Genomic DNA, 27,586 nt, shown 5'->3' on the forward strand with positions numbered 1-27,586 from the left:
GGGAGAGGCCTTCCAGCCAATCAACTCAGTGACCCATTTATTAGATTGGCTAACTGATCCCTTGAAGAGTGTAGAACAAGTGTTAAGGGTTGTATAAGTGGGGCAGACCCAACAATCATTCCCTTCTCCCTTTTCTTTTCCACTGGCAGAATCCACCCTACCCAAGGTTAAAGCATAAAATTCCAACAACTCACCTTCACCTTCCCAGCATCTCTTGCATCTAGAGAGGCCATGTGACTGGCTCTGGTCAAGGAGATGCAAAGGGAGCTCTCCTAAGAGGCTTATGAATAAAGACTTCCTCTATAAGAAAGATAGTGACCCCCAAGAAAAGCTCTCTTTCTCCCTTTAGTTCTTCCTTCATGCTTTAGATGATATCATGTGATGATGGGATATCTTGACTATTTTTGTGATTATGAGCAACCAAATATATATATGTTTAAGGATGGCAGAGTGGGTAGATGGATGGAGCATGGGTTCTTAGAGACATTATTAGTGGTAAGATCACTTATCTCCAGACTACCTTTTTTGGTGAGATGATGAAATATCTTTATTGTTTAAGGCATTGTTTGTTGAATATTCTGAAGTGAGTGTGTCCAACATTTCCTGAAAGCATTCTGACTTTTGAAATTGTGGAGAAGGAAATATGACCAGTGACAAGTCCTGAGTAATAACATTATTGGGGTGCAGTATTGAGGATGGGGAGAAGGCCAAGATCAAGATCAGCGGTCCAGGGCACTGAAGCAGAGGGGGATGAGGATGGCAAATGAAAACAAATCTGGCCTTCAGTAGGGAGAGACATGATTTGAGAAGACAATTACAATAAGGGAGGCAGATTACCACAATAGGGAGAATGCTCTGACCATGAGGTTAGTAAGTGTCCCAACAGTCAGGCAGAAGGGAAATTGCTTTTATAGGAAGGAGGAAAGAACCCAGTGTGGGGGAATGGGATGTGTGGGTTGTGTCATGGGACAGTTGATTAGGGAATGATTTTCCCTGAGTTCAGCCAATTCTTTGGCAGAGTCCTTAAATTAAAAAAGAGTTGTTCCATGTTCTAATGCTCAAGGGTGGGTCAAAGTTCAGGCACCTGGAGGAAGAAGAGAAACCTGATTAAATTGGTCAAGTCAAGTTAGGGGGCATTTTGTCCAGATTGGTCAGTGGGGGTCATCAGTTCAGCTAATCACGTGTGAGACGAAGAATGGATGTGGTGGGTGTGTGTTTGGCCTTGTCACAGGTTAACAAGGGAGTCACCTGTGAGTCTTATCTAAGTCATGTGGCGAAGGATGGTTTTTGCAGTGAGACATTTCTTGGGACACAAAAGTGGAGTGGAGGTGAGGTAGAGATTTCTTATCTGTCATGGTTTTCCAGGAGTACAAGGCTCAGTGAAGCTCAACATTGTCAAGGGAGAAACTGAAAAGGTAAAATGAGGCCTCAGGGCTGAATTCAAGAGGCCACTGAACCCATCCAAAAGTATCAGTCCCCTCCTATGTGCCAGGTACTGTGTTAGGGGACCCAGGGCCACACAGATGATTCAGACATGGTTCTCTTAAGGAGCATAGCGTAGGAGAGAAGATCTGAACACAGATACCTGCCGAAGGTCTCCGTGACATCTGTGGTCTGCTCTCACAGGGCTTTCCACGCACTCAGATTCTGTTTTCTTTGGGGACCACCTGAGCCTTGCAAACTGCCTGCCCAGCAGCAGACCCATATGCTCTGAGCATGTTTGCAAAACCTAGGAGGATCAAAAGCAGAAAAGGGAAAGGTTTTCCAGAACTCGAGCCTCAGCTCAAAAGTGTTAAAGGATTAAGCAAGTCAATAGCAAAATCCCAAAGAACCCTTCTCAGAGATGCTGAATCTTGGTTTTTGCTTTCTTCCTCTGAAGAGTACCTGGGAAGTCTCACCTGATATATCATACTTTAGCCTAGATGGGGGCAGGTATAGAGATTGTCATCATCCAAGCAAAAACCCGGATGCCGTGAAAGGTGCAGTCACTTTAATTAGGTAACACAGCAGGTCATTGCTGAGACTCAAGAAAATTGTTTGGTCTTATTCTGGCTTCTGTTTCACCAGGCTTTTACTAATGCCCCAGTTATGGCCTCTCTGAAAGTGGCTAGAAGCAGGGGTTGGGTTGCAGGTGGGCAAAAGGCAGAGCCAAATGCTGCTCCCCAGAAGAGAGATGGGCAATAACAACAACAACAAAAAATTATACTTCAACTTATTCCACAAAACTGATATAAAAACATCAGGTCCCCTGCCTAAGCATTGCTATTATTAACACAGCACAATAACATTTACAGTCCTTAGCGACGCAGCTTGAAGATAAATATACCAGAAAGCATGGACCTCCATATGGCTGTAAGAAAACCCTCTGAACATCCCATTTGAAATAATTTTTTAAGAAGTTATCACCAGAAACTTCCTCAATTATGCAGATTTCTTAGGATGATACAGGTATTTGACTTTGAAGAGGACACAGGCTGACTGTAATTCTTCTTTTTACATTAGACTTTCCCACAGGTTGTGTGGCTGTCTTTATGTTCCACATCTTCCTTCTTTCTTCCTTTCATCCACATCCTCTAGCTCTAGCATCCAGACATCATAGTAGAGATGGCTAATTATTTCTCAATATGCATTCTCCTTTTCTGCCTTCAGGAGAATGCTCACATTTTTATTGAGGATATAGCTGCTCAGGTAAAAACTATATTTCCTAGACTCCCTTGCAGCTAGCGTGGCCACATGACTCTTCTTGTCAATGGTATGTGAGTGAAAGTGGTGTATACAATTTCTGAGAGTATTAGGTTAGTGCAAAAGTAAATGCGATTTAAAAGGTTAAAAATAATTGCAAAAACTAATTATTTTTGCATACAACTACAGAAAAGAAGTATGCCATGTCCTTCCTCTACTTCCTTCCTCCTTTCCTCTGTTTGGAACATGAATATGATGGAAGGAGTTGGAGCAGCCATTCTGGGCCATGAGGTGGAAGCCTTATACTGAGCAATGTTTTCAGCAGAGGGACAGGGTAGAAGGAGCCTGGGTCCCTGACGTTACTGAGCTACCATAAGAACCTAAACTCTCTATCTAAACTTTAAGTAAGAGAAAAATAAACATCAATATTGTTTAAGCCACTGTATTTGGTGGTGGGGGGTGGATCTCTATTATAGCAGCTTAGCATGTTTCCTAACTTAAGTCATGGATAAATCTTTTTTTTTTTTTAAAGATTTTTTTTTATTATTATTATTGGGGAAGGGGAACAGGACTTTATTGGGGAACAGTGTGTACTTCCAGGACTTTTTTCCAAGTCAAGTTGTTGTCCTTTCAATCTTAGTTGTGGAGGGCGCAGCTCAGCTCCAGGTCCAGTTGCTGTTGCTAGTTGCAGGGGGTGCAGCCCACCATCCCTTGCAGGAGTCTAACAGGCAACCTTGTGGTTGAGAGGACGGGCTTCAACCAACTGAGCCATCTGGGAGCTCAGCGGCAGCTCAGCTCAAGGTGTCGTGTTCAATCTTAGTTGCAGGGGGCGCTGCCCACCATCCCTTGTAGGACTCGAGGAATTGAACTGGCAACCTTGTGGTTGAGAGCCCACTGGCCCATATGGAATCGAACTGGCAACCTTTGGATTTAGGAGCACAGAGCTCCAACCGCCTGAGCCACCGGGCCAGCCCATGGATAAATCTTTAAAGGCAGCTATGGGCAATATTCAGGATGGAGAATTAATGGGCAACAGATTGGAAATCAACAAAGAGACTCGCCCATCTTTGACTTTGTTGGTCAAGAATCTTAGGAGTTGAAAAAAAAATCAGAGAAAAGCATGTCTCATTTGGTGGCATTTGTGAGCCAAAAGAAATATGGAATGGAGAGGTTTTGATGGAATGGAAGGATCTGAATGTAAGACAGATCTGACTGACTTATTAGGTCTGTGGCCTTGGGTAATTCTTAACCCTTTTATCAGTTTCCCTTTCTATTGAATGGATACATCACTTATTAACTTGGCTATTTTGAGAATCAAGTAAGACCATATGTTTAAAAATAAGCATAGCATGAATGAAAGGGCCAGGAGGTCTGGATGAATCCCATCTGCCATTATCTTGTTTGGTTGCCTTGGGCAAGTCACTACACTTCTCTGGGTCTGTTGTTTCATCTCTCAAATGATGAAATTTAGACTAGATTATCTCCGAGATCCTTTCCTGCTCAGACATTCTATGATTCAAAAAAATCAGGCTATAATATTATGACAGAGAATCAGACTTTAAAACAACACTTTGCCAGAGCTGACATAGCTGGCTGTGGTGCCTGAGAGTTGTTATGTACTCATAAATCTCTTCCCAACTCTGTAGTCGGAAAGGTCATAATGGCAGCTTAAACTAAGCCATGGTGGGAGAATTTACACCACAGAGATTGGCAAATGCTATAAAACAGGGCACCCGTTCCTCTGCAGGAAGCTAGTTGTTACACGTTTACCAGCATACAAGGAAAGAAAAGTGAAGGGTTTATATGTCTTCATGCTCCAAGTAGCAAATATATCCAACAAAGCTCAAGATGAGAACGTACAAGTCTGTATACAGAGAGCTGATGGGGAGGAATTAGAAGTTAGCCAACTCCTGGACCCTAGGTGCCCAGGTTCAGCTCTGGGTTGCAGTAAATGTGCCCCCTGTGGCATGAAGGAGTTACTACCTCTCCCTCAGTGACCAAGTTACCTGGCCTGTGCTGTTGTTACCTCAGATGTGCCATTTTGTAATTTAATTAAAACCAGAGGCTTGAGATAATGGACTGGTTGTGCCTGAGGCCCCACCCTGGGTAGAAGGTGGACCCCTGGAAGCAGGAAAAAAGATCTTCCAAGACACTAGGTGATCAGGAGCAGTCCTAAAATTACTCCAGGTAATCCAAGCAGTGTAGTTACCTAAGGCCCTGACTCATCTAGTCAAGTAGGTAGGACCTGAGGCCTGGAAAATGTTTGGAGATCCTAGACCCACTCACTCATTCTCACCACGTAGAGTGTCTTCTCAACGTGTGTTTTGAGGAATAGCTAGTTGTTCCTTGGCATGCTAGTAGCACTCCCTTCCTTACCCCAAGAGGAGTTCATTGTTAAATAACTTTGGATTTTACAAAGTAAATAGGTTCTTTATGGCACTACTTCTGAGAGATTTGAATAGGCTAAAGTAGCACCCCTCAAACTGTGGTGATGCATCAGATTTTTAAACTTCCAATCAACACCTGGTCCTACGGCCCCTATGTGCAACTTACTATGCAGGTTTGCCAGCACCCAACCTGGATCAACCCTGTTCAATAAGATAAGTTCATGGGTCATGCACTTGAGTGTCCTAGCAATGTCCAGTTGTGATAACGGTCTCTCATCGCTTAACGCCAGGTTTTGTACTTATCACTTGTGATCCAGTGACGGTTTGTGGCACAGTGTGTGAGTCTTACTCTGAGTACCACTGTGCTAAGTACCTGGCTGTCCTCCTCTGCAGGGAGTATGCTCCTGTCCCAAAGAGGCCTCCTTCCTCTCCCTGGGATTCCCAGGTACAAGCCGGTCATTGAGGAGTGCGTCCCGCGGTTGCCGAAAGTGCAGCTCAGCCAGAGCCGGACATCTGCACCCAAGCTGCTGGGGAATTTCCTGACCCAGCCCAGTACAGAAAAAATGGAATCTCCAGAATCCAAACTCGCCTTTGATATGAAAGGACAAATGAGCATCAGTCAAGTCCCCAAACACAGAGGAAAACAAGGTGCATCCAGTGCTTCCTTTCTGTCCTCCACAGGCTTGTAAATGCAGAAAAGACACAGCAGCCTTCCGGTTGGACTTCCACGAAGGCCTCTGAAATAGGAAGTCCTTCCGGGGCAGCAGAGACTATCTCATTGTCTCTGGGGAAAAATATGTTCATTCCCATCCAAAGCCACTGCCACACAGACTGAGGGTCTCGTCATCTATAAGACTTGGCAGAGGCAGCAGGGCCTGGTTCCATCTCTGGTCTCCAGATTTATTTCTCCACAGCTTGACAGGTGGGTGCCAGGGCAAGGCAACTCTCGCTTCCCTTCACTTTCTTTCCCTTCCCCTTCTTTCTCCTGTGCTGGTTCTTGTCATACATCCTCACTGGAAGTCAAGTGTAAATAGAAGGCTCTGACTACCAGGTCAGGCTGCTGTCAGGGTTTCCCCTTCTCTCTGAGATGTTCACTGTCCCTGCCAACTCTTTATTCTGTACCTGTCAGAGCTGGCGCCCTCAAATCTCTGTACGGACAGATTCCCTCCTCGGTGAACACTACCAGTGACCCGAGAAGTGCTTGGAATCAGGCGCTCTCTTTCCCAGCAGAGACAGTTTCGACTGGATGTTTTTCCTCATCGTTTCACCAGCCTCTTCTTTAGTGTGAGGAACAATTTATTCATGAGGTGGGTATAAGGCCAGTTATGGGGAAGGAGGGGCTGTGAACGATTCTGTCAGGTAAAGGATGCTAGGATTGCCCCCAGTGCCGTGTCTCTTGATATATTCCTACATGGCTTCAAAACTGGTCCAGATATGTACAGTGATGGAAGGAGAACTGACTCTGGGTGGTGAACACATAATGCAATATACAGATGATGTATTATAGAATTGTACACTTGAAACCTATGTAATTTTGTTGACCATTGACACCCCAATACATTTTAAATTTTAATAAAAAACTGGTCCAGATGGAGTGAAGCCCCCGGGAAGGTTGGGTGTTAGGTAGTGTTGGGTTTTGGAGTCTCCCTAATGTTAAGTGGAGGTGTCTAGCCGGCATGTGTGGAGGAGAGATGCAGGTCATTTGTGTAGAAATGACAGTTGATACCATGGGCATCAGGATGGAGATCTCTGAGGCAGGCTGTGTGGAAACAAGGAGCGAGCCTGGGAGAACACTCACAGTGAGAGAAGTAGCACGAAGAGTTAGGAAAGCAGGTTGGAAAGGGGAAAATGGAGGAGTAGGTAGGTAGGAAACTGGAGGGAGATAGCACCTCATCAGGATAGGGAGGTGAGACTCAACAGTATTGTGTTGCCAAGAAATGCAGAAGGTTGAAGACTGACAAAGGAAATGACTGGGGATTAAGCTGGCTCAGAGCAAGGCAGCCAGGTGTGGCATGCAAGCTGCATACCTCCAGGGGCGCTACCCACACCGCATCTGTGGGAATGATGACCTGGAGTTGCGCAGTGTCCCACCTGTGTAGCTATTGCGGCTAGCTCTGCTTGTGAGAATCTCGTCAGGCAGGGGGTAAAGGAAGAAGGCCCGCCGTAAGCTGCTGTGGTGTCAGTGGGAGGTGAGGCAGGAGCTGGGGCCAGAGAAGTTTGAAAGGGGTCTGGGAGAGAAAGAAAGAAAAGAATGGCGACTAGAAAGGTGTCAGGCTTGAGGGGAAACAACGTATTTTCCACCTGAATTATAGCTGGGACTTGGAAATTTGAGGATATCCAGTGTCTTTTCTTTTTCTTTCTTTTTCTTTTTAAATTACAGTTGACCTACAATATTATATTAGTTTCAGGTGTACAACATAGTGATTAGACATTTATATACACCTTATAAAGTGATCACCCTGGTAAGTCTAGTACCCATCTGATGCTATACATAGTTATTACAATATGATTGGCTATGTTTCCTTTGCTGTACTTTACATCCTGTGACTATTTTTATAACTGGCAATTTGTGCTTCTTAATCCCTTCACATTTTTTGTCCATCCCCCTGACACCCCTCTCATCCCACGACCATCAATTTGTTCTCTGTATCTATGAGTTTGTTTCTGTTTTGTTTGTTTATTTTTTAGATTCCACACATAAGTGACATCATATGGCATTTGTCTTTCTCTGTCTGACTTATTTTACTCAGCATAATACCATGTTGCTATTGTGCTAGGTCCATCCATGTTGTCGCAAATAGTAAGATTTCTTTTTGTGTGTGTGTGTGGCTGAATAATATTCCATTGTGTATATGAACTTTATCCATTCATCTACATATTTTAGCATCTTTTCTTTTCATTGTTTGCTGTAACACAGCTGTGGAGAGACACCAGCTCCTGGCTGTCACAGAGCTTACACGTAATGGTAAGTGGTATAACAGAGGGGGCTAGCTGGGTGGGGTGGGGTTAGATTTGGGAATCAGGGTAGGCTTCTCTGAGGAGGTGAACTTTAAGCTAAGTCCTGAAATTCGAGAAGGGGCCCACTCTGTGAAGACCAGGGAGAAGAGTATACCTGGCAGAGAGACCTGCCAGTACAATGGTTCCAAAATGGAAATTGAGCCCAAGATATTTAGGAGGGAGCAAGAGGCCAGTGTGGCTGGAGGATAGAGGTGGAAAGGGGTGTGAGGTGAGGCAGGAGTAGCAGGCAGGGCCCAGGTCATATAGGGCCTCTCAGACTATGGAAATAATTTTCCATGAGAGAGTACAAGTGCCATGTATGCCAGATTCATGTCTGAATCTGAATCTGAAGCTCTAATCCCCCTACTATGCCTCAGGCTCCAAATTTGATCCTACTTTAGTGTTAATTGTCCTGGCAGGGGCATTCTGAGAACGAGCTGCCACTCTTCCACTTATCGCCTTTGTGATTTACTTCTTCTTTCTGGGCTTCAGTTTACTTATCTGGAAAACAGGGAGACAGACTCAGTTATTCCAGGGCCCCTCTCTATCCTGAGTATCACGGTGCGGGGTGATCCTTTCTTTGATACATGGCTCATCTGATCTGCCAATATTGGCAGTGCCCTGAGCCCTTTAGTACTCAGCTCTTTGGAAAGAGAATGGCAAGGGGTAGGCCACCTTGGACCAGCTTCCGGCAAGTCCACAAAGGCCTGGAGACAGGTGATGTCCTGGGGTGCATTCCACTAAACCTGGGATCGCCTGGCAGAGGGACAGTCTGCGCACCTCGTGAACAGGGCTTGAGCCCGTGGCTCAGTAAGCACCGGAGCCTTCTACACCTCCTCTCGAAGCCACTTCCAAGGTGGTTGAGAGTATTGGTGTGTTTTTCCTCTCTGCGTTTGAAAGCCAGAGGTCAGCTCAAGTGTAACTCTGACAGATGACATCTGCTCCTTGTTTGGAAACACCCTTTTCAAATCCAACCCGAAATGGGATTAACAGAACAGCTTGGCTCATTTTCAGGACGGTCATTTGATGAACCTCTCCAAGCTCATTTGAAGGAAGTGACAGAAAAGAGTGAGATTTCAAATTAGGGAAATTGGCGACAGGCTCTGCTCAAAATCAGCCTCCCCACTTCCAGCCTGCCAACTGCAGAAAACAAAAGCTCCAGAGTAGGAAAGTTACACAGCGCCACCTCCCGGCAGCTGCCTGGCTAATTGAGGCCTCTGGCTGAAGCAAGGTCTCCCCAGGTTCAGGGCCTGCCCAAAGCTTGAGGAGGTTAGACCTGTCACTGGGCTCCCAGGAGATGGGGACGGAGAGTTGTCAGAGGTACATGTGTTGTCAGTTCACGATGTGTGTATATGTGTGTATTTATGTGTCATGCACATATGCAGCCGAAGTAGGATTATCTTGTCTTATGAGGGGCAACTCTCTCCTTCACTTGCTTTTAGGCAGGTTTTTTGTTTGTCTGTTTGTTTGTTTTTGTTTTCAGGACAAGATCATAGTTGTTAGGATATGGACTCGAGTCAGATAGCCTGGGTTCAAACCTCAGTTTTTTCACTTAATAACTGTGCAATCTTGGGCAAGTTACTTAATCTCTCTGTGCCTGTTTCCTTTCCTATAAAAAAACAATAATAAGAGTATCAACCATAGAGGGTCACTGCAAGAACTAAAGATCTGATACATGTAAAGTGCTTAGCACAATGCCAGACCCATTATAAGCACTCAATACATATTAGCTATTATTGTTATGTTAATAATAGATTAATAACAATCATTATAGTAATGATTCTTATTCAATTAAACATAGTTCATATATATTTCTTTCTTCTTCACACCCATCCATTAGGCCCATTTCTAATTCCTTATTGGCTGATATGGTCCATGCAGATGTTTCCAGTTCAAGGAAAATAATACTAAATCCACAATTTTGTTGAAGTAATTGACCCTATCCAAATCTATACCCTAACTTCATATAGGCTCCCTGGCAGAATCTGAGAGTCACCCTTGGGGAACACCCATGTCTTTTGTTTTTTAAAGTAGCCAGGCAAGGCAGCTGGACAGTTGGTGCTTCTGAGTAAACCTGGGAAAGCTAGTGGGTCTGGGGATAATACACACCGCCTTCACTTGTTGGACTGAGAATCAACTCATAGGAGAATTTTAGTCCTGGATTTTCCCACATCTATCTGCAGAGCACTCCAAGTATGCTGGTGAATCAGGGAAGGGCTCCGTTTCAAGCCTTCCTGCTCCATTTGAACCAGAAGGGTCTCTCAGAAGTTCTGTCTTGGGGTCAGACTGGGCTCACTGATCCTGACGGAAAGTCTTCTCAACCTAGAGAAAAGATGGTGAGGCGACAGGCTGCCAAGACCAGATGCTGGCCTTTCCGAAAGTCAACCATAAATCAAAGCCTCCAAGGTTACCACGTGTCACAGACACCAGCTCCAGAGTCTCTAGGGGGTCCTGGGCTTCATGACAGGAGACCACCTCTTTCCCAGCCCGTCTGCTGCAGGGAAGAAGACCAGTATGTGGGCTGTCCATTGCCACCGAGGAAGTTGTCCTGCTGTTTAATGAGGTTTAACTCACCCTCTAAAGGAGTGCCTGGCCCAAACATCTGTCTCATCAAAGGGGTCAGAGTCTTAGAGACACAAAAGCTTTTCTCAGCGCCTCCATTCTCTGGTTTTTATTGCTCCCAGAATCCATTCCATTAATGTGCTGGAACAGTCATGACTTTGCCACTACACATGCACCTGGGGAGCACAGCCAGTTTTCAGGACAAGGAAGGAAGGGGAGAGAGGGAAAGTCCTTTGAATCCCCTCAGACTTTGCACTTGGCCTTCTTCTGTACAGTAGACTTAGGCAAGACTCACCTGCTTCGAATGTTTTCTTAGCCAATCCCTGATGTGCTTTAAACCTCCAAATCTCAAGATAATGGTCCTAAGGGAACTGGGAGGAGTCGCCATATCTCAGGCCTGATAAATAATCTGCTTGTGGGGCACAGCAGGTGACTAAAAAGAGCAAATCCCAAACTGGAGACCTTCAGAGTGGTGCCCAAGCACCTGGAAGTCATGGGAATTTTTGCAGAAAACCAGGAAGCATTAATATTTTAACTTTAGAGGTTTACATATATAATTGGCAACTACGTCTGGCCATGGAGTTATAAGTAGCCCCAGCCATAGTCTGCTGTTTGACTTTGAACTGGTTACTCCACATTTCTGTGTCTGTTTCCTCATCTGTCAAAGGGACTCATAATACTGGTGTGAGGACTAAATGGCAAAAAATTATGTATTTCATCTCATTGACATACATAATTATGTGCTTGGCACATTGTAGGCACTGGATCCATGGTAGCCAAGTAAGAAAAGTTTAAGAAAAATGTATCGGAAGGAGCTAAATTGAGAAATCCCTTTCCATTGAAATTTTGTGTTTGTTATTGTAAATTGGGAGAAGACTGCCAGTGTTTGATGACAGTGGTGGGGTATCGTGGCCCAGTTAGTGTAGCAGTGTAGCATAAGAGGCATTGTGCTAGGCCAGGGTTCTCATCCTCCTCTGGGTGTGACAACATACCTGACTAAATAGCGTGAGGATGCCCAAACACTGGCAAGAGTACAATCAGTGTCATATAAATGACAAGTTCAAAGCCCGACTCCATCACCAATCAGCTTCATGACCTTGGGCAAATGATTTAAACTCCTGAGTCTGAGAACCAGCAATAGTAATAGTATTTACCTCAATGGTTTGTAGGAGTGAGTGGGTAAATGTGATTGTATGCCTAAAACACTGAGGACAGGGCTGAGCCCAAAGTAAGTGCTCAATTAAAAAGGAAAACAAGGTGGCTATGATTTATGCATGGTTTTCAGCCCCATCTTTCTCCCACTCAGGGAAGCAATTTAGAAAGTAACATTGCTGTGGGGATAAACTTGCGACTAGTCAAAATTGTTTCAAACTCATTCACACATATTGCTGTAGTCATTATCAGTCACAAATTGTTTGTGAGCAACCTCATAACTAATATCCAGCAGAAGTGCTCAAATGCAGGTGGGTGCCATACTTTTCTCCAGGCTGCATGAAATCTGTATGAGTTTCCTATGGCTGCTGTAACAAATTACCATGAACTAAATGGCTTAAAACAACACAAATTTATTATCTTACAGTTCCGGTGGTCAGAAGTCTAAAATAGGTCTCAATGGATAAAAATCAGGGTGTTGGAAGGGCTGCGTTCCTTCTAGAAGCTCTATGGGAGAATCATTCCTTGCCTTTGTCAGCTTTTAAAGGCTGCTTCATTCCTTGGCGTGTGGTCGCCTTACAACTTCGAAGCCAGCAGCGGTCAGTTGAGTGCCATCTTTCTCATCATGCCATCTCTTTGTTTCTCACTCTTCTCGCTCCCTCTTCCCCCTTTAAGGCCCCTTGTAATTATACTGGGCCCATCCCAGTAATGCAGGATAATCTCTCTATTTTAAGGTCAGGTGATTAGCAACTCTAATTGCATTTGCAACCTTAATTCCCCTTTGTCATGTAATATAACATATTCCTAGGTTGTGGGAATTAGGATGTGGATATTTTGGCAGGGTGCAAGGGAGGCACTTTTTTTTTTTTTTTTTTTTTTTACCTACTACATGGATAATCTTGAATCTTAATTTTAAATAATTTAAATTTTTTTCATACGTGTTGCTGCTTTAATCATTGTCAGTTACAAATACTGTAAATAAGTCCATAATTGATATTGACCAGAAGTCCTCAAGTGATGGTGGATGCCATACTGTTTTTCAGGCTTTATGAAATATGAAAAAATAGGAAAATTTAGTAATTTTTTTCACAAAGCTAAATTTATTCCATTTAAAGGACTATTCTTTTAGTATTAAAATGATAGCAGCAGATGATAGTTGGCTTTTTTATTTTTTAACTTACTTGGCAAATATAAAAGTTGATACCTCAATAAGTCAAGATCCAAGAGCTTTGGGGGAGGGAGAGGATTTTGCTGGCCTGTGTAATTCAAAGGATGGGAACCTTCACTATCCTCTAGAAACCCTGCTTCCAGCCCACAGTGCCTGAGGCCATGAAACTTTCCACATACTTCAGGGCCTCCTGCCCTTCTCTGCCCCTTTTCCCATACTTCCCAGGGCTTATCGAGGCAAGCCCTGGTCAGTTCAAAGCCAAAGGACTAGGTCTGAACCCCTCCTCTAACAGGGGACAAGTCACTCCTTAGTTTCCCCATCCAGAGAATTAGAATGATGGAAAATCCACCCTGCCCTTTTCACAGGATTGCAAGGGGAATCAAATGAGGAAAGTGCAGTAAACTGTAAAGTGCTGTACAAATAAGAATGATTGTATTTATAACTGAAACTTGGACTCTCAGTTTCTGGATCTTTCTTTGGTATTTTCTGAGAAGTGGATGAAAGAAAATGAGAAGGCCCTAGGGGGTAGAATTAAACACTTAGGGAATAGTGGTAGAAAGGTGGTATTTTTTTCTCTCTGAAAACAAAACAAACCCCTAGTTTTATAATTGTGGCAAAATACACATAACATAAAATTGGATTGAATGGATAAACAAAATGTGATATATGTGTATATATACACACAATGGACAGCCCTATAATATGAGTACAGACTCTGCTGCCTGGTTACCACTTAATAGCTCTGGGATGCTGGGCAAGTGATTTAACCTCTCTGTGCCTCAGTTTCCTCATCTCAAAAATGGGAATAATAATAATAGCACCTACCTACTAAGGTTATTTTCAGGGTTAAATGAATGAATATCTGTAAAGTTCCTACAACATAAGGTGTGGTGCATGTGTTAGCTGTTATTCTGCTTTAGTCAACGTTCTTGAACATATATATTTTTGTACACTTCTTGAGGATTTATGTAGGACAAGTTGTTAGAAGTCAAAGTGCTGGGCCAAAGGGTATGATTTTTTTCTTTCCATAGACATTTTTAAAACACAAATTGTCACTAGCAAGAAGACCAAAATAGTTCATACAACCTGTGACATGATAGATTTGAATATGATTAGAAAGCACAAAATTGTCCTCCAAAAGGGTTGCACCAACCATCAAGATGCTTGTAAGGCTCCCAAGCCCATCACTTTTACTCATGTTCCTCAGCGTCTGTCTTCTCTTCCCCTAACACCAGCCATGCCCCTTGTCTCCTTCTGCCTGAAGAGAAGGAGCTGGCAGAGATGGATATGCCAAGCCATGCCCTGGGACCTTTTGTAGGTGTGAGCATTTGCTGGGCACTTTCCACTCTGCTGTCGAGAACTTCTCTGTGTGATACCCAGCTCTGCCCCCTCCCCATTCCTATCCACTTCCACAAGAAGCCTGCCCGTCCACCATCCCCACCCTCAGCACCTCTCCCTTCTCTTCAGTCTCTGTCTCGTGTCTCTGGTGACCATACTGTGGCACTTGAATATGATGATATACCAAAGCTTACCAAGCCACTATGAAGGGCAATCTTGTTTTCTCAGGCCCTCCTGGTCTTGTGTTCTCTCTGGAAATATGTCTTAATCACGTCTGTTAATCGTAAAGCAATTCACGCTCCCAGTTTAAAAAAAAAAAAGGCAAGCTATGCAACGGTATGAACCAAGGTCAAAGCAAGTTTTCCCACTATCTCCACTATCTTATGTCCCCCAAAATAATTATCATTAGTCATTTGTTAAATATTCCCTTAGACATTTTAAACTTGCATATGTTAATATTTTTCAATGTAATCATATTACACATATTCTGTAAGCCTCTTTTTTCTCTCAACAATGGGCGTCTTTCCACGCCAATGCATACAGATCTATTTTAATGACTGAATGACATTCTGGAAGTCTTCTTATTAAAGAAATACTTCTTGACCTTGGTTTTCCCAATTTCAAAGGGGGCATTCCTTTTTGAAGAGGAGTGTGGTGTGGTAGCAAATGAACTAGACCTACAGTTGGAAGGTTGGTTCTTGGCTCAGCTCCCTGTGTGTCCTTGAATGACTAACTACCTTTTTCCGTTAGAAATGAAACAGGACTGTGCGTATGAAAGTACAGGAGTATTATTTCCATGAAATCAGTGAAGTCTTGGATAACAGGATTTAATACAAGATGGTCAAGCAGTGACATGGTCCTCGTGGGTGTGGCATCCTCCAGAAGAGGTGCTTCTGTTTTTCCCAACAACGGAGCTGTCTGAAGACTATAGGGAACCCAGACCCATGAACTCACTGTGTGTTGAGCTAGAAGGAGAGCACAGCTTATCTGTCTTGTAGCCTTGGTTCTTAGGGACGGGTGGTGACCTGCCAGAGGTCAAAGCAGGTCCAGAAACCCGATCACTCTCCCCGTTCAGTGCTCTCCCAGCCCCTCCACACAGCCAGCCCTGCTACAGAAAAGAGAGGACAGATTCTGGCCAGAGTTGGGGAGGTGGGCAAAAGGGGCTGGGTGTCTTCTTGGCAATGTCATCATGGTTCAAGGATGAGATACCCTCCAGGATAAGTGTGGGAAGGGCGATGGCCTGGGAGTCCAGAGACTTGGAATATGGTCATTTTCTGCCACTAACCTTCATCAAGTCATGTCAGGCCTTAGTGTTCTTATCTGTAAAATGAGGGGTTTGGGAAGTATGATGTCTAGGGACTCTGATTCATTTGTTCAATTGATATGTATTAAAAGCTTGCCACTAGCTAGGCACTGTGCAACCCTTAAAGACACAATAATTTGGAAAATAAGGAACACTATGTAGCACTTACCATGCCAGACACTGTTCTAAGAATTTTATACATATTAATCCATTTAATCTTTTGAACAACTCTATGAGGTAGGTACTACTAGTATTCCCATTGTGCAGATGAGGAAACCGTGACAGAGAAGTCTAGTTCCTTGCCCAAGTTACAGAACAGATAAGGAATAGAGTCAGAATTCGAACCCAGCCTTTTGGATCAAGTCTGTGCTCCTAACTTGTAGTGTCCTCACCCTCATGAAACTCTCAGCCTAGTGATGATAATGACATTTGTTTATTGAACACCTACCACATGCTTAGCCATGGCACTTTACCTTCTTCCTTGCATTTAATTCTCACAAGAATCCCATGAGGAAGGGAGTAATATCCCCATTTTACAGATGAGAAAATTAAGGCTCCAAGAGGCACATAACAACTTGTAAGTGGCAGTGATGGAACTTGAACCCCACTCTGTTTAACTTCAAAGTCTGGGCTATGAGGCTCTGTGCTATTCTGTTATTTAATCCCACGTTTGGACACAGTTGAAATTGAGAAAGACATGGAGGGCAAGGTCTGGGCAGCCACAGGCTGCCTGGCCACCCCAGGTAGGCCCTCAGTGGATTTTTATTCTGCAGCCTGGATTCTCCCTCTCACTGGCTGAGGTGGCAGCCTAGCAGCCAGCTGGGACTTTAGGCATCCTGGAATTGGGAGGAGGTAAAGAGCAGAGCCCTCTTTCTCAGCATCCCACACCATCTCTGGGATGAACTCCCGACTAAAACAACCTCAAGTGGACACGGAGCAGAGGCTGCCCTTATGCTGTGGCTTCAGATACCCGGAATTCCCTATAGGCTAAGTGATACTGCCAATGTTTTACCCAGCAACTGCCCCTGCCAGAGGGATTGAACTTTACCCCTCGTCTAAACCGGCTCCTCAGACCTGAGAGCAGAAGAGATTGGGGCGAAGATCCTGTGAGTCCTGCAGACAAATTCGCAGGAGAAAATGGAGAAACAGGAGCCCTGTGGATTGGTTCAAGTTCCCACCCCACTGAGATTTCAATAAATGTTTGGATGTGCAAATGAATGGATAGATGATCAAACAGACTAATGAATGAATGAAAATGAACTAAGAAATGAAAGACTGAAGAAAAGAATGAATCCGTTAGCCAATGAAGGAATGAAGGCGTGAGCTCTTTGGCCTCAGGCTCAGACTGGGTCCTGGGGAAAGTGCACAGGTGAAAGATGGAAGTTCAAGAGCAGGACAAATTGCAGCATCCAGAGTGACCCCATGTGAGATGCCAAAAGGGGGTGCCTGGCTGGAATTTCATGGGCATTCCCACTCTGGAATCCTTCTGGCATAAATGTCACTCACTTGCCCCTTTGCCTTCAGGACTAGGATAGAAGGAAGATCAGAGCCCCCTCTCCAGTAGGAGGAGAGATGCACCAGCTCAGCCCTGAGCGAAGGAAGGGTCCTAACCCACTCCCTTCCCCCTCTGGGAAGCCACACAGAACTCTAAGTTAATTAAAGCCTCCACTCTGAGAAGAAGGGAATGTTCCATTTGGTAAATTTAGAAACAGCTGGTTAGTTTTACCCATTACTTTTGTGCTAACATCAGTGGAGCTCATTCAACTCTGTCTTTTTATGAAGCTGTCCTTCCAATGCTACCTGATAGCTACTAATTGCTGCAACTACATTTCTGAATTGCAAATTTTCTGCACTGATAAAAACTTTGATTGCCTGTCAGCTACACATAAGGAAAAGATCAGCAGTGCTAAATGAGGGGTTCCACGCTTGGATAATAATGCCTAATGAATTATTCAGGAAAGAATGCTTGAATGAAGCAAACAATTTGAAGGGTTACTAGCAGCCGTAACAGTTCAACAGGCAAAAGAACAAAAGTATCATCCTGAACATTACACTAATGATTAAAAAATGCGTATTAATTCTAGATTTGGAGAAAAAAGAAATGCCAATCTGATTTTAAAGGTTAATCATTATTTTCTCAGCAATGCTCTGATCTCTGGTGGTGGTGGGGGGGAGGTGATGAAGGGGGAGAACCCTTTACCAATATTTTGGGATGTATAATATTATGACATAATAGAGTCACATAATTTCACACACATCATTTAAAAATTATAAATTTCAAATTTCACTGGAAAAGATAACACAAAAAAACTAACAGTGCGGCAGCAGAATGTTCGCTCGAGAGAACTTTGTTGAGTGTACGGCAGTACCAGCGCCAAGCACCCCATCCCTGAAATGAGGGACCCTGCGGAAACAGCAAAATGAAGTAAGATATATGTGATTAAGCATATGCAAATACATATCATAATTAGTGACTCTTTCTGGTGGAATTGGAATGTGTTTTACATATTTTGCAAGTACTCTGGTGATGCCCATGGAAAATTCTTTCAAAAGCTTCTGCGTATTGAGTCTGAAACCCAAGAAAACAAACCAATAAATCAGGTTGAAGCTTCTGTCCAATACTGACACATTTGCTGCTTTCATAAAAAATATATTTCTACCACCCAAAGTGCTAATTTGTTTTGACAGATGCTGTGGAGTTGCCAAATATGAGGGGGTGCGGGAGATCCTGCAAACTGTAAGGCAAAATGGTATAATTAAAGATGTTAAAAAAATAAGAATGGAACTACTGTGATATTATGATATATCTGAATATTTAAAAGTAGCTCCTCAGAGTTGCACTTTAAAAATCTCAAAGTAAGGTCACCTCGCGAGCATCTAAGATGGCCCTGGGGCAGCACCCACAGAATTTTAAGAGTAACTTTTAATTATGGATTATGCAGACAACCACTGAATAACTTCCATGAGATTTTTTTTCCCAGCCCAAAAGCCTGTGGTATTAGTCGCCAATTAGTAATTTTATTATAAAGATGTTCAATGTCAAGATAACACTCTTCGTTTCTGGCAGTGACGCTGCACGGTGGCTTGGAAGTCTGACTTCAGGAGAAGAGCTGACCATCTGCCAGGCCTGCACACTCACAGATGACTAATGTTTTCCCCGGAGAACTGTAGCTCCCTGTGTTTCTGTTGCTGTCTTTTCGATGTCACAAAGCGAGGTTGATAAACACATTCAAGTCACAATTAAAAAACATTTTCACTGACCAGTTGCCACCGATGATATCATCAGACAGCTTGGTCGTTGTTGTAAAAACGCATTTAATGGTGTTGATGCGCAGGCAAGACAAAGCTTCCTTTTTATCTGGTCTTTACCTTGCTCTGCGATTCTTTAATGACACTTCCAGGCACGAGGAGTCTTGCAAGGAACTACCAGTCAGCATCAGTCAGGCAGAATGCTGGGGTTTCTCAGTCTAAGGCTACAGGCTGGCTATCTAAGTTGGAACTCACTGAGCAAAGTACAAAAAGCAGGGAGTTCAAACCTAAGCCAATAAATGAGCTCTTCAGCTTTTTCCACCATTGTGTCGTCAACAAATCCAACCTAGAGTGAAAAGCAGGGTGCTCTACTTTTTCTAGTCCTGACAAAATCAGATTATCCAGCTACAATTCATGTAAATGTTATATGAAGGTCATGACACTGAGCTTAAAATAAGAGTAATTTAACTGGACCTCAGACCTTTGTTCTGGATGATGGAGGAGGGGCTGATAGATGGAGTAGCTGCTCACATTTATTTATTAACACACTAAACACTGTGCAGGTATCATGCGACTGAATCTCTACAACAACCTTCGAAGTAGATAGTACAATTTTTTCTATTTTACAGATGAAAGTATGGATGCTTAGAGAAGTTAAGTTACCTGCCCAAGACCACACAAGGAGAGCACTAGGATTTGAACCCAAGTCTGTCTGATGTCAAGGTCTAGGCATTAAATCACTCACCGGTATACTTTTAGGTTCATAGTGGAGGCTGTGAGCACTGGAAGAGGATTCAGAGATCATCCACTCCCTCATTTTACAAAGAGGAAACTGAGACTTAATTATGTGGAGAGAAGAGCTAAGTCACGCTGTTAGCTGGAGGCAGGGCTGGGACTCATTCTTCCCTTCCACTGTGCCACCCCATCCTTCTTCAAGTGGAGCATACAAGGAATGAATCCTACTTGGTCCTGCCCATATGTAGTCTCAGGATTTCCTGGGCTTTGTCCAGCCTTGCATGGGAGATTACACTTCCCTCCATGGTTGCAGCATTCTTGGGGCTCTGAGTCCTGGGACTAAGCATAGATCTTGTGTCACACTTCTTGCTTCTCACTCATGGTGTTCTTACAACAATATTCACCTCCAGGTAAACTGGGAGTGTCCTGTGGAGAGCAATGACCTTGACTCATGGGTGGGCAGCCTCACTGATGACTCTGAGCGTGGAGGTTCCATGGTCTTTCAGAACAAAATGAGAGTAAATGTGCTCACCAGTAAGGGGAGGAATTGGGCATGATAAGACCCCTGGAGGGAGCTTGGTTTACAATGCAGTGCTCAGCAGAGATGGGAAGTTGCACTGTGAAGGCAGAGAGCTGGATTTCAGTTTGGAGTCCTGGTCCTACCGCTAAGTGACTGAGTGATTTTAGGCAAGTCACTTGCTTCTCTGAGCCATAGTTTCCCCCTTTATAAAAATGAAGAGCTCATTGGCTGACCCCCCTCTGATCATCTACACTTTGTCCAAGGTAATTCAGGCCTGGGAGCCTGGGAACGAGATCTTTCAGGACTTTCTCAGCAGAAGATTCTGTTTTAGGCTTCCATTTGTGATAGTGAGGGCCAGTCTTCCTGTCAGTTGGAAATCCCAGAGGGAAAATCAAAATGTGGCTTTCTCCAGAGCCTAAGAAATACCTTCAGCATTCTTGAAGAGCTTTCAAACCATTCTCAAATGAGTTCTTGTATCCATGAGGGTGACTTCATCTAGGGCTGTTTACTTTAGAGCTCTGAGCTGTAACATGAGGATCTCAGCTACAATCCTGAACAATACTCAGAACTTTCTGAGGAAAATTAAGTCACATGAAACACTACACTCTTAAAATTCAACATAAAATATGCTTTATTCTAGGCATATTTTGTTCTTGACATACAGTTGGTGGTAATGGTGGAAGTGTGTGGGGACGTGGTGGGGAGGCGAGGACAAAAAAATCAAGAGAGAAACAAGAGGCTGAAGGAAACTAAACCCAACGCACAAAGGGTCCTTACTTTCTCCTAATTTCTGTCCTTTTTATAAATATATGATTGCACCACACTGCCACCAATAGTAGCTAACATGTAGTGTGTCCCCACTACATGCCCGGCATATTTAAACACTTTACATGTATTACCTATTTAATCCTCACAACCTATTGAGTTAGGAAATGCTATTAACCTTCCTTCTACAACTGAGGGAACAGAAAGATGGAGACACTGATAAATATGCCCAAATTCACACAGTAAGTGGCAGAGGCGAGACCTAAACTAGGCAGTCTGGTTCTAGAACCCAGCGTGTAACCACTATGCTCTACTGCCTTCAGTGGTCTACCCACATGACCTGGCCTGGTTATTTTTTTCTGGTGTAGAATCTCTTTCATCACACACACACACACACACACACACACACACACACACACACTCCTCAACTGTATTCAAGGCCTGACCACAACCAGGCTTAGAGAAGTAAAGGGCATTTCTCCCCCCTCCCTTTTTTCTCATCTTTGTCTTTTGATATAAGATTTGTTTTCATCATTTCTGAGTGTAACAGGCATTCCCTTTTTAATGACATAACAGAATCTGGGTCATAAAAAGCAGAGTCTTCATCCAGGTCAATTTGTAGTTGGGCAGACTAGACTCACCAATGAGATTGATTTGCTGCATTTCTATGAGTTGTCTAAAGGCCATTTATCCAGGAGCACAGTCAGGCTATGAGGTTCTGCCTTGCTCTAACCTCCCAATATCACCTTGCTCTCTCCAGCTCCAGACATGCAATCCCGGGCAGCCACGAGGCTTTGGTGAGCTGTCTGTTAAAATGCTAAATTGACTACCACCCACCCAGTCCATTTCTGAGTGTACAGAGATTTGAACCTAAGCTGGGTGAGTGAATTAACCCCGCGCCCTCTTGGCCCCTCAGCCCTCTAGGCAAACCATGAATCAAATGGAATCTCCCTCATGCCAAGAGGCTGCAGAGCTGTCATTCCATTGTGCTTCACTCAGGGTAAGAGGTCCCTGGAGACACTATAATGAGCCGGGGTCCTGGGGCAGGGGGAGTCACGGTACTGAGTGAACGCAGCAACATGGCTTCCATGGCAGCAGGACAGGCACTGGCATGTTTCTGGACAAATACAATTTTTAATTTGTTTGTGTAATGAAAGATTATAAACTCACTGGTGAATAGCAAGAGGTCGTCAACAGTCAGGTGGCCACTTCCCTAAGAAGCTGAGTAAACCCTTCTGCTCTCAAACACACAGGGGGAATTTTCCGAGTGGAAATGTCACCTCCTTACTGCCCTGCCACAGAAAATAAACAGGAGAGGAGTTCAGCAACAGATAAGGCCATTACTAGAGAACTGTGGAGAACACATTTGGCCCCTTCTGACTGTGACCCCACAGGAAGAAGGGAAGAAAGGAAAAGAAACTACCTCCTTGAGCTTGAACTTGTGGGCAACGTGTTAACCTCCAAACTTCACTGCTGATCTGAAGAGCACGTCCACTTCCCTTACCCTTCCAGGTCCCAGCCCCTGAGCAGAAAAGACGAGTTAGAAATTCTCTGGAGGGAGTAAGGGCCAGACAGGGGAAGTCCTGCGATTTTTCTCTTCCTCCCAGTCTGCCATGCCCTCTCAATGACTCTTTTCATTTATTCAACACATACTGAGCGCCTGCTTTGTGTTGGCTCTTTGTTAGGCCTGAAGGATAAAATGGTTAAAACAACCCACAGACAGAAGCCTAGAAAGTGGTACAGCTATAAGTTCCCAGGAAACTTTCTGAAGCCTCAGTTTCCTCATCTGTATCATGAAAATAGAAATATTTATTCAAATAAAAATGAAAGACCCCTTTCTAAAATCATCCTTTATTTGTTAAGTTGCTGAAGATACCCACCTTTAAAATACGAGCCACTTGTAAGGCATAAATTAATTCTTATTGGATGGAGGGTTCCAGAAATCAGAATGGCAGTAGTTATGAGGAAAGAGATTTAGCATTCAAAGATGCAAAAGCAAACTCCCAAAATCTCATTTCTTAATCAGTATACAAATTTCCATCAGTATCTTAGGGTGCTGCCAACATTTGTTTTCAAGACAAAATGCCTAGGCCTCAGATTAACTACTATTACTATGAATTACAAACATGCAATTCTTTTCAAGCAATTTATACTATAGAGGTTTGACTGATTATGGATTACCTTAGGCTGAACCAAGACCAGTCCATAAAATTAAGACCTTGCAAAAGAGGCAGTAAAAGACCTTCACGTGCGTGCACATGCTCACACACACACGTCCATTTTTAAACCTGATGCTGTTGGAACTAAGAAACCAGAAATGTCTAAGTTTTGTCATGTCAATTACCTTTCCTCTTATCAGCTAAGGGACCTCTCTTTATGAAGAAACAGTTAAATGGGAATGAAAACACAGTAAAATCCCAGTGTAATATTTAAAATAGGGTTAAAAAATCCAATCACATAAAACATGGGAATGTGTATTGCAAGGTTAAGGAAATGACAGGGATGAATTTGCGACAGAAAATGGAAACCAATAGTGCTATTTCTTAATTTGCCTTATTCATCAGGCATGCTACCTCATTATTTAGTAATAGGTAAGCCCTCATATAAGAGTTCTCTGATATGAGCTGGGTTGAAACACATGTCTTAGGTCTTAATATCTCACTAGGGTCTTTTCCCCAAAATCTAACTTTTGCATTGAAGAGCTTATACTCTGCCTATAGAATGAACTTGGCAGAGTGGCCACTAACATTATTGCTGTTGTTGATACAGTCAGTCATCTATAAAAGTTGGATCGAGTCATATGTCGTCAGTAAGACTTGCAAAATCTCAACCAAAATTGCTGTGATGTACAAATCAACATGTTCATTTCGCGGATCAGAATTGGGGACAAAGCTCTAAGCGACCAAGTTAAAGATTTTTTTTCCTTCTCTCTCAAAGGCCTGCAGGACTTTCTCTGCCTGGAGGTTGACAGCCCTTCAGCTTGTTCTCCAAAAGGAGCCCCGTGCAATGTGGGGCTGAGGTTGACACAAGGGGCAGAACCGAAGGCTCTTTTTCACTGATCCTGCTACTTCAGACAGTCAGGAACTGACTCTCCCTCTCATTTTTGAAATTCCACCATAGTCCTAGGGGCTAATGGACAAACAAGGCTGGCCCATGACATCTGCCCAGGGTCACCTCTCTCTTCTGCTGCAAGTCTTTTGGACGATATCCTGCTTGATACTAACTCATTTCCAGACTCCCCCTTTTCCTGAAGTCTCCACAAGCATGATTCGCCACCCTTATGTTGATAATCTTGGGAAATGATAGTTTTAGGTTGAATCATATGAAATTGCGGTGTCTCTAGGTTTAAACGGTAGAATATTAGCAGTTTCATATGGTAAACTTAACGGTGATAATTTACCTATGGGTAGCACTTTCCAGTTTGTGAAGTACATTTACATCCATCATCTCATTAACCCTCATAATAAACGTGTGAGGTAGGGGTTATCGGCTTTACAGATGAGAAAATTGAAGCTCACAAAACTCACTGCGAATTTACATTTGTTCTTTTGTGGGGGGCTCATTTATGAAGCTAGAGGCAGGAAGAGCCCAAGATCCTAAAGGATTGTGGCAGCAGCTTAAAGGCTGTGGGATTGCGGACAGCCGCGGAGGGAGTCTGGCATTGTGGTATTGGTACAATTATCCCATTTTACTAATGTCACCTGAGTATCCCAGACAGTAAGTAGTTTGCCCATCAGTAAGACAAGAACTTGCATTCAGGCATTTGAATGCTGATCCAGCACCATCTCTACCATGTGGTGCTTCCTCTCCCCATTTCCTGACTTCTGGCCATTGTCAGTCAGTCACTGACTCATCTAAATTCCCAGAGCAGTTTGACTGGGTCTACACTCTCTTCCCAGATGGCTGCTCCATGGCCAAGGTGGCAATACATCCAAAATGGTGTGAGCCATCCTTGTAATATACAACTGGGCATACAAAATAGTAGCAAAACAATATTTCTCTGTTCCTCTTCCATCTGTAAAATTAGGAGGCTTCTACCTCCTCTCAAATTCCTGTCATCCAGCCCAGACAGTCCCAACTGCTACTCCACAGTTAATCTCAAATGCCATCAGGCATCACCCACATTTCCTCCTCCTAAGCTCAGACATTGGCACAGACCTCCCAGAGATAGCTGGTGAGCTCCAGCCATAGCAAGGTCACTATGATATTGGGCTTCATCTCTCCTGGCCTTGATGCTGAGAGGAAGGAGGAAAAAGAAATATGAGTGGTATCACCTTTCCCATTGTTCTCAGTCAAGCTCATATCTCTCTTTCCATATGTAACCCAAATATCCTCAGAGGTAAAGGAATTGGACCATAGCCATCTCTATAGCCTGTGATGGCCTCAAGTTTTTGACACAATGTCTGCTAATTTCAAGGGCGTCTGTTCAGTGGTCCAGCTCCTGAATCCACATGTGCAGTTTCTACTGTGCCCGTGTATCCCACTCCCACCACGATGCAGGCCTAACCCTCAGTGCCTTCATGTATCTCCATGAGAAGATCTGAGTCAAATACAGTGGTTACAGGGGGAGTAAGGGGGCCACGTTGTGGAACACACTGCATTCTCTCTTCCCTCTGCTTCTCACCTCCTTCTTGCATTGGCCTCTGGTGAATCCAAATTCCTGTCCTCTGTCGCACACTGAAGCCTTGGTGCCAGCCAACACACCCACCTGGGGCCTCACCCCCTTCCCCAAGAGAGCTCATCAAGTCGTTCCTTCTAACAAATTCTGTGGTTTCCCTTAGAAGAATTCTGGAAAACAAAGCTTCCTCCTCTCACACTCAGAATGAGGTCTTTCCCATGAGGTATCTTAGTTGCTCCTACAAGTGGTCCCCAGGAGGCCACCTCCTGGGCCTGCAGTGTGCCTGCTCGTGTCTGAGTCTGCAACTGATCCACACATGGCTTAGCCAGCCCCTAGGACTTCATTCTCGAAACAGGCAGATTCGTGAGGATATTTTGGGAAGGTTAGAAAGCTTTAAAAAAGTTTTAATGAAAAAAAACACAAAAAACTTCAACAACTGTGTATTGATGAATACTCACTTTAAAAAGAAAGGTCGGCCCCCACCCCAGCCACGCCTCCTTTGTTTAGCACAGTGGAGTCAGGGACTTCATTCAATAAGTCATCGAATGCACTAGAGGACTCTGCCAAGGAACCATGAGAGCTAAATTCTAGTCCTTTCCAAGCCACTAACCAGTTGGTGTGAATTGGGTGAAATTGGAATTTCCCCAGCTTCACGTTTACAGCCATAGTTCTAACTGTTCCTGCCTCATCAGGCAAGACCTCCATGCCCTGCATATCTCCCTCCTTCCCAGGCCCGTTACCAAATATTCCTGAAAATTCCCAGAGGAATTATATTATGTATGTCATTATATATGTACCACATAATTTATCTGTCTTTAGGGCATCTGGGGACACTGATTCCACTTCTGAAGGCTCCCATAAGGTTTCATGATATTCCCTGTGGACGACCACCCTCCTACCATTTTGATAGAAAAGTCACAAGGCTCCTGCCAGCGATTCCATGTGGTCAGTCTTGGAGGGCTGCCTTTCCCTGCGGGTCACACTCTGTAAGCAGTTTCCAGAAACAGTGCTTATAGATTTTTCTCGACAGCTCTGTCTGAAGTGGGATGCCAGGATGGAGGTTTCACCCCTCTGGGGACAAGGGAGTGGCTCCTGGGTCAGCTTGTGATGCTTGGCGCCTTCCTATGGGATGAGCTTTCTCTCAGGACACTCCTCAGCATGGTGCAGAAATAACCATGGCACATGATCCCTCCATGCCAGGCATGTGCATCCAGGCCTGCGCCCAGTGGTGGGCTCATTGAGTGAGCGTCTGCTATATAAAAAAGATGTGGAGGGGCGACCGGTTGGCTCAGTTGGTTAGAGTGCAGTGCTCATAACACCAAGGTCGCCAGTTCGATTCCCACATGGGCCAGTGAGCTGTGCCCTCCACAACTAGATTGAAAACAACTACTTGACTTGGAGCTGGTAGGTCCTGGAAAAACACACTGTTCCCCAATATTCCCCAATAAAAAAATAAATAAAATAAAATAAAGATGTGGAAAGTGGTTTGGAAAATAGGCACATCATTTACCCCTCTGGATCTCCATTTCCTCACACAAAATGACTGGACCAAATCAATAGGTGTTTGAACACGAGTTCTTCTTTACTTTGAAGTCAGGTTTCTAAAAGTCTAATTTCATACAATAAAATGTACACGTTTTAGGTATAGTTTGATAACTCTTGACAGTCATCTAGCCCCCACCATCCATGAGATATAGAGCGTTTCCATCACCCAGAAAGTATGCCTGTGCCTCTTTGCAATAAATCTTCTCCCTCCCTCCCCAGATTTGGCATCCACTGCTCAGCGTGCTGTCTCGGAAGTCTCGCCTTTCCCATAATGTCATACAATGAAATCCTGTCTTATTATTCAGGGGTAAGTGTTCTTTACATACTCTGGATTCAAGTCCTTTCTGATCTATGTGTTTTGTGAGGGCTTCTTCCCCCCCCCCAAAAAAAAATGCTAAAGCATTTCAAGGACTCCCATATGATCACAGTGTATAGCACTGAATTATCCTTTGAGAAAATACCCAATAACAAAAACTGCTCTTTTTAAACCAGTGCTTTGAATGAATTTGTAGTTTATTCATCACAACAGAATCCAGTACATTTTTAAAAGAGTCATACATGGTAT

The 27,586-nt window shown here is 43.9% G+C and overlaps 1 long non-coding RNA gene across 2 annotated transcripts in view; it reads left to right on the forward strand.

The window, feature by feature from the left end:
* The window catches only part of LOC109450855 (uncharacterized), a 145,574-nt gene that overhangs the window by 106,383 nt on the left and 11,605 nt on the right, over positions 1 to 27,586 (forward strand). For both annotated transcript variants that reach the window (XR_012497559.1, XR_012497558.1), the window contains one exon: positions 27,241 to 27,328. This is a non-coding gene — a long non-coding RNA (uncharacterized LOC109450855). The remainder of the gene's footprint in view (positions 1 to 27,240; positions 27,329 to 27,586) is intronic.

This window comes from Rhinolophus sinicus, linkage group LG06, assembly GCF_036562045.2.
Source record: "Rhinolophus sinicus isolate RSC01 linkage group LG06, ASM3656204v1, whole genome shotgun sequence".
Classification (NCBI taxonomy): domain Eukaryota; kingdom Metazoa; phylum Chordata; class Mammalia; order Chiroptera; family Rhinolophidae; genus Rhinolophus; species Rhinolophus sinicus.